This window comes from Nicotiana sylvestris, chromosome 3 (genome assembly GCF_000393655.2).
Source record: "Nicotiana sylvestris chromosome 3, ASM39365v2, whole genome shotgun sequence".
Taxonomy (NCBI): Eukaryota; Viridiplantae; Streptophyta; class Magnoliopsida; order Solanales; family Solanaceae; genus Nicotiana; species Nicotiana sylvestris.
The window spans coordinates 138,626,545-138,639,526 of record NC_091059.1 but is presented as its reverse complement, the minus strand read 5'-3'; positions in this window follow the sequence as shown (position 1 = coordinate 138,639,526).

The following is a 12,982-nucleotide window of genomic DNA, read 5'->3' as shown; positions in this document are numbered from 1 at the left end:
TTGTGTCGGCTGGACTAGTTTCATGATAAGTGTCATCACGGCCGGGTCAGTTTTAGGGTCGTGACAAGTTAGTATCAGAGCCTAGGTTACATAGATCTCACGAGTCATGAGCAGGTTTAGTAGAGTCTTGCGGATTGGTACGGAGATGTCTGTACTTATCCTCGGGAGGCTGCAGAACCTTTAGGAAATCCCTCATTCTTGAATTCTTATCATGCATCATTGATTCATCTTGAAATGTAAGTCTTTGAATTCCTTCCACGCGTTCATATCCGCATGAGTGGTCATTATTAGCTGTGCATCGACGGCTTGTGATTCCCAGATTGAAGGGCGAGATGTCATTTTTGTATGTTGATGTTGGGCCAGTCTGGAATACATGAGGCTGGGTTTTGCCTATAGCTTGAGCGATGAGGCATTGATTGTACAAGTACGTGCATTTGGGACATATTTGTTCATTCGTGTCCTTATTAGTGGGATTTGTGGCTGGATGTCTACGTGATAAATATGATGTGACTACAAGATGTGTTCATATAAATTGGATATGATGAGAAGGGTCTGCTTGAGGGTGGAGAGAACTATTTTATGCTTCATTTCCAGATTGATTTGATGTGTAGCCCCGAGTTATAGGTGTATTGAAGGATCTTTTCATGTTGTCTAGTTGGGAAGTGAAGTAGATTTCATGTTGTGATATGAATTCAGACTCAGAAAGATTAAGTGATTGTGTGATGTTTATGATGATGGAAGGGTATGAAGAAATGTTAGTTTGAGACGAAGTAGGTGGGTTATCTCCTACGAAGTGTTCTGAAGTTTGTGTGATCCTTATGTTGTTTGTTAGGAGACCTCTTTTACAAGTGAAATGTATGCGTTGTAGTTTGAGTTTGGATCGCGTATGGGAGTTGTCTTGACTTTTGCGAGGGTGAATGCAAAATCTGCAGATGATTTGAAGTACTAGATGGTTTGTGTTCACGAGCTTATAAAAGATTGAGTTTAATATCACTATGGTATTATGGTGGTATTAGAGTATAGGCATTATGAGTTATTATATGTTTTGATCTATGGATTTGAGCCACGTGGTGGTGGGGGGTCTACTATTAATCAGTTGATTGCATAGTTATGTATTATGATGGTTCCAGTTTGAGGCATACTGGTGAATCAGTTATGCTTTATAGGTGTATAAGAATCGTAGAATGACTTGAGTTTAATTAGTGAAGGATGTAATGTGCATGGAGAAGGAAATTATATGATCGCATTAAGGTGGAGTTACTTTCCGGGGTATTGGAGTGCTGATGAGGCACAGGTCGTTCGAGCCGTTTGATTAGTCTAATTGAGGTTTGAGCGGAGTGGATGACTCCCAAGAATGGTTATGAAGGGTTAAATATCTACATGTAGTACTTGGAGATCTTCGGGATGTGCATCTGGCTAGAAGCTAAGGTTTACGTTGGAGGGTGTCGAGACATGTGGAATTCTACATCATTATGGATTCTACATATCAGTATTACGAAGGTAAAGTTAATGGCCTTAGATTCGCAGGAAGTCTCTTTAGGGTAAGTATTTGGAATGTGGTGCTTTTGAAAAAAAATATAAGTTGTTTGTCTCGAAATGCAGGAGATAACAGACTGAAATAAAAGATAGAGGAGACGTCGGGCCTGCAGATGCCTGCAAGGCTACCTCGGTGTCTCACTGGACTGAAGGCTGACCCCCGCGCTACTGCTGCTGTCCAAGACCTGGATCTGTGTAAAAGAGCACAGAGTGTAGTATCAGCACAACCGACCCCATGTGTTAGCAAGTGTCCAGCTTAACCTCGGCGAAGTAGTGATAAGGCTAGGACCAGACTCCAAATAGACCTATGCAGTTCATATACATACATACATATATATATATATATACAGCAGAAAAGAGATACAAAAATAACCAGTCAATGTGGGAGGGGAAAACATGTTGTGGGGAGATAACAGTTCCAAATAGAAATCCTCAATAATAGAAAGAAGAAACAAAGCCAGAATATCAACAAGAATCGAAAGTCAACAATTTGCATGGCATCACCCTTCGTGCTTTTACTCTCATTTTCACCAAAACAATATATGGCATCACCCTTCGTGCTTTACGCTCTTCCTCACCCAACAGTAATCACAAGGCAAATAGGGCAAGGGAATCTATAACCTCGAAGTAAATCAAATAACAACAAGTAATGAAAGAAACAACATAACTCGGATATCAACAAGGAATCAGGAACCAACAAATGCACGACATCACCCTTCGTGCTTTTACTCTCATCCTCACCAAAACAATGATATAATAAAAATATACACGGCATCACCCTTCATGCTTTTACTCTCTTTCCTCACCATATAATCAATAAAATCGGCACGGAATGGTACATCGTGTGGCACACCATCACCATTCATGCTTTACACTCTTTCCTCACAATAGCAAACAATGCACGGCATCACCCTTCGTGCTTTAACACTCTTCCTTACCCAAACAACAATCACAAACAAAGGGGCAAGGGAGTAGACAAATAATGGTAGGAATCTAGGCAAGGGAATACAATTAAGCAACTAATCTCAGCAAGGGAACAATATCAATATTCTCAGCATCCCGGCAAGGGAGATAATCAACAAAGCAACAAACATCCCGGCAAGGGAGCAATTTAATAATTCTTTATCTTTCTTTCACTTTCACTTCTTATCTCACTTACCACCTGAGCCAACGCTCCATAGGGGTTCAATCATTTCATATACTCTCACAATTCGTATTATAACTCGAGCCAACACTTCTCGAAGTGCAGGGACCAAAATTTCTTTCACATGTTTGTTACAATATATAGAAAATCCTCATTATGTCATGGAAGATATAACAAAATCGGAATATCCGCAATATAAAGACTCACGGTCATGCTAGACACCAACGTATAGATACCTATCACCATGCCTACACATCGTACGCGACAATTAGCACGTAGAAAATAAGACTCAATTCCTTATCCCTCAAGCTAAGGTTATACCAAACACTTACCTCGAAGCTTTGAACACCACTCAAGCCTCAATTATAGCTTTACCTCTTGATTCCACCACCAATCCGCTGGAATCTAATCACATGTTACTTAATTACATCAATAAGTGCTAAATGAATCAACCCCAATGCATGAAAATGAGTTTTCCCAAAGTTTTACTCAAAAAGTCAAAATTACCCTCGGGCCCACGTGGTCGAAACCCAAGGTTCGGACCAAAACCCATTTACCCATTCACCACGAATCCAAATGTATAATTTGTTTTGAAATCGGACCCCAAATTGAGGTCCAAATCCCCAATTTTAGAAAAACCTAGGTTCTACCCAAAACACCCATTTTCCCCCATGAAAACATGTTAAAAGTTGTTAAGGAGTGAAGAAAATGAGTTAGAAATCACTTACCAATCATTCTGGAGAAGAAAAGTTGTTTAGAAAATCGCCTCTTATGTTTTGGGGTTTTGAAAAGTGTAAAAATAACTGAAATTCACGTGAATTTATATCCCTCTGAAGCCCCCACCACGGACCGCGCTAAGCCGACCGCGGCCGCACAGAACCTACCGCGGACCGCGCAAAGGCGACCGCGGCATGGTTCAGAGGGCTGCAATATTTTCCTGAACCTGCAACATCTGATCTTTTAAGCCTATAGCATCCCAGAACCTACTCAGAACTCACCCGAGCCCTCGAAGCTCTAACCCTAGTATTCACACTACCTCAAAAACACTCTACGAACATATTCGTGTGGTCAAATCATCAATATAGCATCATGAACATTGAACTAAGCCTCAAGATCGAAGAAATTTCTCAGATTTCCTTTTAAAACATCAATTCCCCAATTTGGGTCCGGATCGCATCAAATGACGTCCGTTTTTAACCAAACTTTACAGGAGTGATTCAAAACAAATATAAGACTTGTACGGGGCACCAGAACCAAAATATGGGCCCGATACCATAGTCTTCTAACCAAATTTCATTTCCAATTTCCTTAATTATTTCAAGAAAACAATTTCACTCAAAAATTCATTTCTCAGGCTTCGGACCTCGGAATCCAATTCTAGGCATATGCCCCAGTCCCATATTTTTCTACGGACCCTACGAGACTATCAAATCATGAGTCCGAGTCTGTTTACCCAAAATGTTGACCGAAGTCAAAATTTTTTATTCATTTTAATATCTAAACTTAGCATTTTTCATAGAATTTCATATATAAGCTTTCTGGCTACGCACCCGGACTGCGCACATAAATCGAGGTAACCCTAAATGAGGTTTTCAAGGCCTCGAAGACACGGGATTCAATTAGCAACAGGTGATGACCCCTTTGGGTCGTCACATTCTCCACCTCTAAAACAACCGTTTGTCCTCGAACGGACAAAAGAAGGAAGTACTTGAGTCGGAAAATAGATGAGGATAACGGCTCCGCATGTCGGACTCGGACTCCCAGGTCGAAGCCTCAAGGGGCTAACCTTTCCACTGAACACGAACAAAAGGGAAATTCTTGGATCTCAACTGACGAATCTGTCGGTCTAGAATAGATATCGACTCCTCCTCATAGGACAAGTCCAACAATGAAATCCATAGTGATCCGCTCCCATTTTCACTCAGGAAGCTCAATCCTCTGAAATAAACCACCAGGCCTCTGATGCTCGTACGTAACCTGCTGACAATTCAAACACCGTGCCACATATGCCACAATAACTTTCTTCATTCTACGCCACTAATAATGCTGCCGCAAATCCTGATATATCTTCGCGGCACCCGGATGGATAGAGTAACGAGAACTATGGGCCTCCTATAAAATCAACTCTCGAAGCCCATCCACATTAGGCACACAAACTCGACCCTGCAATCTCAGAACTCCATCATCGCCTAAGGTAACCTGCTTGGCACCTCCACCTGCGTCGTGTCTCTGAGGACACACAAATGGGGATCATCAAACTGCCGATCACGGATACGCTCCAATAATGATGAACGAGCGACTGTGCAAGCTAATACTCGACTAGGCTCAGAAATATCCAATCTCACAAATCATTTGGCCAAAGCCTGAACATCCAAAGCAAGCGGTCTCTCACCGACTGGAATTTAAGCAAGACTACCCATACTGGATGACTTTCTGCTCAAAGCATCGGCCACCACGTTGGCCTTTCCGGGTGATATAAGATAGTGATATCATAATCCTTCAACAACTCCAACCGCCTCCTCTGCCTCAAATTCAATTCCTTTTGTTTGAACAAATACTGAAGACTCTTGTTATCAGTGAACACCTCACATGCCACGCCATACATATAATGGCTCCAAATCTTCAATGTGTGAACAATTGCCGCCAACTCTAAATTATGCACTAGATAGTTCTTCTCATGAATCTTCAACTGCCTCGAAGCATAGGCAATGACCTTGCCCTCCTGCATCAACACTACACCAAGCCCAATACGAGATGCATCATAATAAACGGTGTAAGGCCCTAAACTTGTGGGTAGAACTAACACTGGTGCCGTAGTCAGAGCTGTCTTAAGCCTCTGAAAGCTCGCCTCACACTCATCTGACCATCTGAACTGGGCACCCTTCTAAGTCAACGTCGTCATCGGGGCTGCAATAGATGAAAACCCCTCCACGAACCGACGATTGTAGCCTGCCAATCCTAAGAAACTCCGAATCTATGTAGCTGATGCTGATATAGACCAGTTCTTGATCGTCTCAATCTTCTTCGGATCAACCTGAATACCCTCTGCGGATACAATATGACCCAGAAATGCAACTGAACTCAACCAGAACTCACATTTCGAAAGCTTAGCATATAATTGACTATCCTTTAGAGTCTGAAGAACCATTCTGAGCTGCTACTCGTGCTCCTCCTGGCTGCGGGAATATATCAAAATATCATCAATTAAGACGATCACGAACGAATCCAAACAAGGCCTGAACACTCGGTTCATCAAATCTATAAAAGCTGATGGGACATTTGTCAACCCGATTGACATAACCAGGAACTCATAATGCCCGTACAAAGTGCGGAATGTTGTTTTAGGGACATCGGATGCCCTAATCCTCAATTGACGGTAGCCAGATCTCAAGTCAATCTTTGAAAATACCTTGGAACCCTGAAGCTGATCGAACAAATCATCAATCCTCGGTAGTGGATACTTATTCTTGATCGTGAACTTGTTCAACTGCCGGTAATCAATGCACATCCTAATCGTACCATCCTTTTTCTTAAAAAACAACACTGGTGCACCCCAAGGCGAAACGCTGGGTCTAATGAAACCTTTCTCATGAAAGTCCTGTAACTACTCCTTCAATTCTTTCAACTCAGGCGGGGCCATACGGCATGGCGGGATAGAAATGGGTTGGGTGCCCGGAGCCAAATCAATGCAAAAGTCGATATCCCTGTCGGGTGGCATACTCGGCAGGTCTAAAGGAAAAACCTCAGGAAACACCCGAACAATTGGCACAGAATCAATAGAATAGACCTACACACTAGAATCGCGAACATAAGCCAAATAGGCCAAGCACCCCTTCTCGACCATACGCCGAGCCTCCACATATGAAATAACACTTCGGTAGAATGACCAGGAGTCCCTCTCCACTCTAAACGAGGCATACCCAGTAAAGCTAAGGTCACAGTCTTGGCATGATAGTCCAAAATGGAATGGTAATGTGATAACCAGTGCATCCCCAAAATAACGTCGAAATCGACCATGTCTAAAAGCAATAAGTCAACACGGGTCTCAAGACCCCCAATCACCACAATACAAGAGCGATGGACTCGATCGACCACGATAGAATCACCCACCAGTGTAATACATAAACAGGGACACTCAATGAATCACTAGGCATGACCAGGTACGGTGCAAAATAAGAGGATACATACGAATACGTAGGCCCTGGATCAAATAACACTGAAGCATCTCTATCACAAACCAGAATAGTACCTGTAATAACTACATCTGAAGCCTCAGCCTCGAGCCTAGCTGGAAGGGCGTAGCATCGGGGCGGGGCCTCACCACCCTAAATTACCTCTTTGGGACGGCCTGTTGTTGGCTGGCCTCCACATCTGGCGGCCTAAGCTCCACCTCTAGAACCTCTACCTTACTTCTAGCACCTCTACCCTCACCCCTAACTGGCTAGGAGGGCTGTGGAACACCTGGTGCCTGTACCATCGCACGAGAACCTTGATGCTGAGAGCTACCTAGTGCTCGAGGGAAAAACCTGGCAATATGACCCATATCACCACAAGTGTAACAAGCCCTCGACTGCTGAAACTGTTAGCCCTGTCGACCTGAATGACCACCTTGGAAACTCTAAAGCAGTGGTGCACTGATGGGAGCTGGTGGTGCACTGTAAGGCTGTTGATCAGAATAATGCATCTAAGAACCACGACCATCTGAAGTACCATGAGAGACCTGGAGAGCTGACTGAAAGGGCCTAGGAGGATGGTCTCTACCATATGAATCTCTACCTCCAGACGAGGTACCACTGAATTTGCCTGAATGGCGGGGCCTCTTGTCTGGCCCATGACTACCTCCCTGTGGCAGAAGCATCTCAACCCTACGGGCCACGTTGGCCACCTCCTGAAATGTGATCTCAGTCCCGACCTTCTTGTCCATCTAAAGATGAATCGGCTGAATAAGACCATCAATAAACCTCCTCACCCTCTCTCTCTCGGTGGGAAGTATGACAAGAGCATGGCGAGCTAGATTAATGAACCTGGTCTCATACTGGATGACCGTCATGGAACCCTGCTGGAGACGCTCAAACTGCCTCCAAAAGGCCTCTCTCTGAGTCACGGGGAGAAACTTCTCCAAAGATAATGCTGTGAACTGCTCCCAAGTCAAAGACGGCGAACCGGCTGGTCTAGCTAAGCAATAATCCCTCCACCAAGTCTTGGCAGATCCAGACAGATGAAAGGTATCAAAATCAACTCCATTGGTCTCAACGATCCCCATATTCCAAAGAACCTCGTGACAACTATCCAGGTAATCCTGGGGATCCTCAATAGATGCACCGTTGAATGTAGAAGTGAAGAGCTTGGTAAACCTATCCAGCCTCCACAAAGCATCGACGGACATAACTGCTCCATTGCCGGTCTAAGCCACTACACCCGGCTGAACTGCCACAGCTGGTTGAACCGCTGGACCAGAGCGTCCTAAAGAACTGGGGTGGCAATGAACCCCTCTGCGACCTGAGCTGGGCCCACTGGAACTACTGGGGCCGGAACCTCATCCTCAAAATCAACCTAAGGCTCCGCCATTGGTGTTGTGCTCGGGGCTGAGCTCTGCCCCTACCTCGGCCTCCAGCATGGCCTCGGCCTTACCCTCTGCTCCTAGTGGGAGCTTCTGCAGGGGGATCGGACTGCTGAGTGGTAAATGAGGAAGCGCGTGTTCTCGCCATCTATGAAGAATAGAGTAAAAGTTCAATTAGCATTTGAGGAACAAATCCGCACGACAAGAAAGAACAAATGTGTGATTTTCCTAACTCTGTAGCCTCCGGGGGATAAATACAGATATCTCCGTACCAATCTCTCAGACTCTACTAAGCTTGTTCGTGAGTTGTGAGACCTATGCAACCTAGCGCTTTGATACCAACTTGTCACGACCCGGATTTCCCACCCTCGGGAGTCATGATGGAGCCTACTAATGCGAGCTAGGCAAGCCAATCCTTAACTGCTTACTTCTTTAACAATTTTTTCTTTTATCAATTATCAGTGATAACATGAAAGCAAAAGAATATAAATGATTATGCGGAAGACTTAAATTAAAGAGTACGAAACCATAATGCGAGAATCAACATATGCCTTTACCCAAGAACTGGTGTCACATTAGTCACGAACTTCTAAGAGTACTAAATACAACCATTAGAAAGAAAAAAAATATAAGTTGTTTGTCTCGAAATGCAGGAGATAACAAACTGGAATAAAAGATAGAGGAGACGCCGGGCCTGCGGACGCTTGCAAGGCTACCTCGATGTCTCATTGGACTGAAGGATGACCCCCGCACTACTGATGCTGTCCAAGACCTGGATCTGTGTAAAAGAGCACAGAGTGTAGTATCAGCACAACCAACCCCATGTGTTGGCAAGTGTCCAGCCTAACCTCGGTGAAATAGTGACGAGGCTAGGACCAGACTCCAAATAGACCTATGCAGTTCATATAGATATATATACATATACACAGCAAAAAAGAGATACAAAAATAACCAGTCAATGTGGGAGGGGGAAATATGCTGTGGGAGATAACAGTTTCAAATAGAAATCATCAATAACAGAAAGAAGAAGCAAAGCCAAAATATCAACAAGAATAAAAAATCAACAATTTGCACGACATCTCCCTTCGTGCTTTTACTCTTATTCTCACCAAAACAATACACGACACCACCCTTCGTGCTTTACGCTCTTCCTCACCCAAACAACAATCACAAGGCAAATAGGGCAAGGGAATCTATAACCTCGAAGCAAATCAAATAACAACAAGTAATGAAAGAAACAACATAACTCGCATATCAACAAGGAATCAGGAATCAACAAATGAATGGCATCACCCTTCGTGCTTTTACTCTCGTCCTCACCAAAACAATCATATAATAAAAATATGCACGACATCACCCTTCATGCTTTTACTCTCTTTCCTCACCATATAATCAATAAAATCGGCACAGAATGGTGCATCGTGCGGCACGCCATCACCCTTCGTGCTTTACACTCTTTCCTCACAATGGCAAACAATGCACGGCATCACCCTTCGTGCTTTAACACTCTTCCTCACCCAAACAACAATCACAAATAAAGGGGCAAGGGAGTAAACAAATAATGGTAGGAATCCAGGCAAGGGAATACAATTAAGCAGCTAATCCCGGCAAGGGAACAATATCAATATTCTCAGCATCCTGGCAAGAGAGATAATCAACAAAGCAACAAACATCCCGGTAAGGGAGCAATTTAATAATTCTTTCTCTTTCTTTCACTTTCACTTCTTATCTCACTTACCACCTGAGCCAACGCTCCATAGGGGTTCAATCATCTCGTATATTCTCACAATTCGTATTATAACTCGAGCCAACACTCCTCGAAGTGCAGGGACCAAAATTTCTTTCCCATTCTTGTTACAATATATAGAAAATTATCATTAAGGCATGGAAGATACAACAAAATCAGAATATCCGCAATATAAAGACTCACGGTCATGCTAGACACCAACGTATAGATACTCGTCACCATGCCTATACATCGTACGCGACAATTAGCATGTAGCAAATAAGACTCAATTCCTAATCCCTCAAGCTAAGGTTAGACCAAACACTTACCTCAAAAATTTGAACACCACTCAAGCCTCAATTATAGCTTTACCCCTTGATTCCACCACCAATTCGCTCGAATCTAGTCACAAGTTACTTAATTACATCAATAAGTGCTAAATGAATCAACCCCAATGCATGAAAATGCGTTTTTCCAAAGTTTTACTCAATAAGTCAAAATTACCCCCGGACCCACGTGGTTGAAACATGAGGTTCGGACCAAAACCCGTTTACCAATTCCCCCACGAATTCAAATGTATAATTTGTTTTGAAATCGGACCCCAAATTGAGGTCTAAATCCCCAATTTTTGGAAAAACCTAGGTTCTACCCAAAACACCCATTTTCCCCCATGAAAATATGTTAAAAGGTGTTAAGGAGTGAAGAAAATGAGTTAGAAATCATTTACCAATCATTTCGGAGAAGAAATGTTGTTTAGAAAATCGCCTCTTATGTTTTGGGGTTTTGAAAAGTGTAAAAATAACTGAAATTCACGTGAATTTATACCCCTCTGAAGCCCCCACCGCGGACCGCGCTAAGCCGAACGCGGTCGCGCTGGCCCCTCCTGAAGACCTGCGGATATTTGTCCTGCATGGACCATGCAAAGCTAACCGCGGTCGCACAGCACCCACCGCAGACCGTGCAAAGGCGACCACGGCTGCACATGATTCCTCGCGGGCCGCGCTAAAGGGTATAGAGGCCTGCAATATTTTCCTGAACCTGCAACATTTGATCTTTTAAGCCTACAGCATCCCAGAACCTACTCGGAACTCACCCGAACCCTCGAAGCTCTAACCCAAGTATGCATACTACCTCAAAAATACTCTACGAACATATTCGTGTGCTTAAATCATCAATATAACATCATGAATATCAAATTAAGCCTCAAGATCAATGAAATTTCTCAGATTTCCCTTAAAACATCAATTCCCCAATTTGTGTCCAGATCGCGTCAAACGGCGTCCGTTTTTAACCAAACTTTACAGGAGTGATTCAAAATATATATAAGACTTGTGCAGGGCGCCGGAACCAAAATACGGGCCCGATACCATAGTCTTCTAACCAAATTTCATTTCCAATTTCCTAATTATTTCAAGAAAACAATTTCCCTCAAAAATCCATTTCTCGGGCTTGGGGCATCGGAGACTAATTCCGGGCATACACCCCAGTCCTATATTTTCCTATGGACCCTCCGAGACCGTCAAATCATGTGTCCGGGTCCGTTTACCCAAAATGTTGACCGAAGTCAAATTTTTTTATTCATTTTGATATCCAAACTTAGCATTTTTCACAGAATTTCATATATAAGCTTTCCGGCTATGTGCCCGAACTGCGCACGCAAATCGAGGCAACCCTAAATGAGGTTTTCAAGGCCTCGGAGACACGGGATTCAATTAGCAACAGGTGATGACCCCTTTGGGTCGTCACAGGTGACCTGCGTAACTTGGTTGGGTTAAAAGGATTCAGCCTTGACGGCTTGGTTTTGTGAAAATAGGGTTCGGAGAGTTCATGATGGTTTCTACCACGGTTAGAGATGTATATTTTCGACTAGTGTGAGGAGCATATGATGTACAGTGATTTTCTTCTAGATAGGATCTAATGGAAAGTTCTTGGCTAGTTGATGTAAGACCCCGTGAAAACTTGTACTCAAAACCGGGTAGCTCGTGGTGCCAAGTCCCGAATATATGTTAGGAATTTATAAGATTAAGTGAGCCGCAGTTCGGACCCTTTTGGTACTGATCTATGTTATAAAAACTCAAGAAATACTGTTTTCCAGGAAATGCAATTCTGCGGTTTAGAATGCAGTCGCATAACAGATATGCGGACTGCATAATCGGCGCAAAGTGAGTTAGTGTGTTGGTCGAATTGGAGGTTAAATATGAGGTCCAATATGCGATCGCATAATGGATATGCGCACCGCATAGTTGTCGCATATTTCCCTTGGGATTTTGTGAGGGGCAGTTCTGCGGTGCACTATGCGACCGCATAATGGGTATGCAGACTGCATTTCTGCCACAAACCCAGGCAGTGTGTTCAGATTTTGGGAGAACTTTTGCAGTCCATTCTACGGACCGCATTTCCACTCTGCAATCGCATATCTAACTTGGGCTCTTATTTTTCTAAATTTTAAACTCGACCCCTTCTTCAATAAAACACCCCAACCCCTTATTTTAGCATATTTTCTGAACAAAACTAGAGAGAGGGAAGAGAGAATTCTTGAGAGATAAAGTCCTACCTTCATCAATTTGATTCTTCAAAGTCACTCGGGCCGGGGAATTTCAAGTAATTGTCTTCATCTCCGTTCTTGCAGGTAAAATCCCCAACCCTTTTTCATTGTTTTCAGATTTAAACAAAAAGGGGGATTCTCATGCATTAATTCTTGAAAATGGAAGTTGAGATACACATGCATGTCCTTTAAAAGCTAGAATCTAGTAAGAGGAATTGGGTAGAACTAATGATTCGCAAAAGAGGGGTTGATAACCTAAGTAAGTTTGGGCTGAGTTTGTGAACTTCAATTCTAAGTTATATGTGTTAACTTGTGAACAAGATTGACCGTACTAGGTTGTTGGTGAATTGGAAATAGAAGAAAAAAAGGGGGAATTCGACTCCAGGTATGTATTGCTAACTTTAACCTTTGTAAAGTCACCTTGTTTAGTGTACGAGTAATTGGTATGTGTTACTTATGTGTACTATTTGG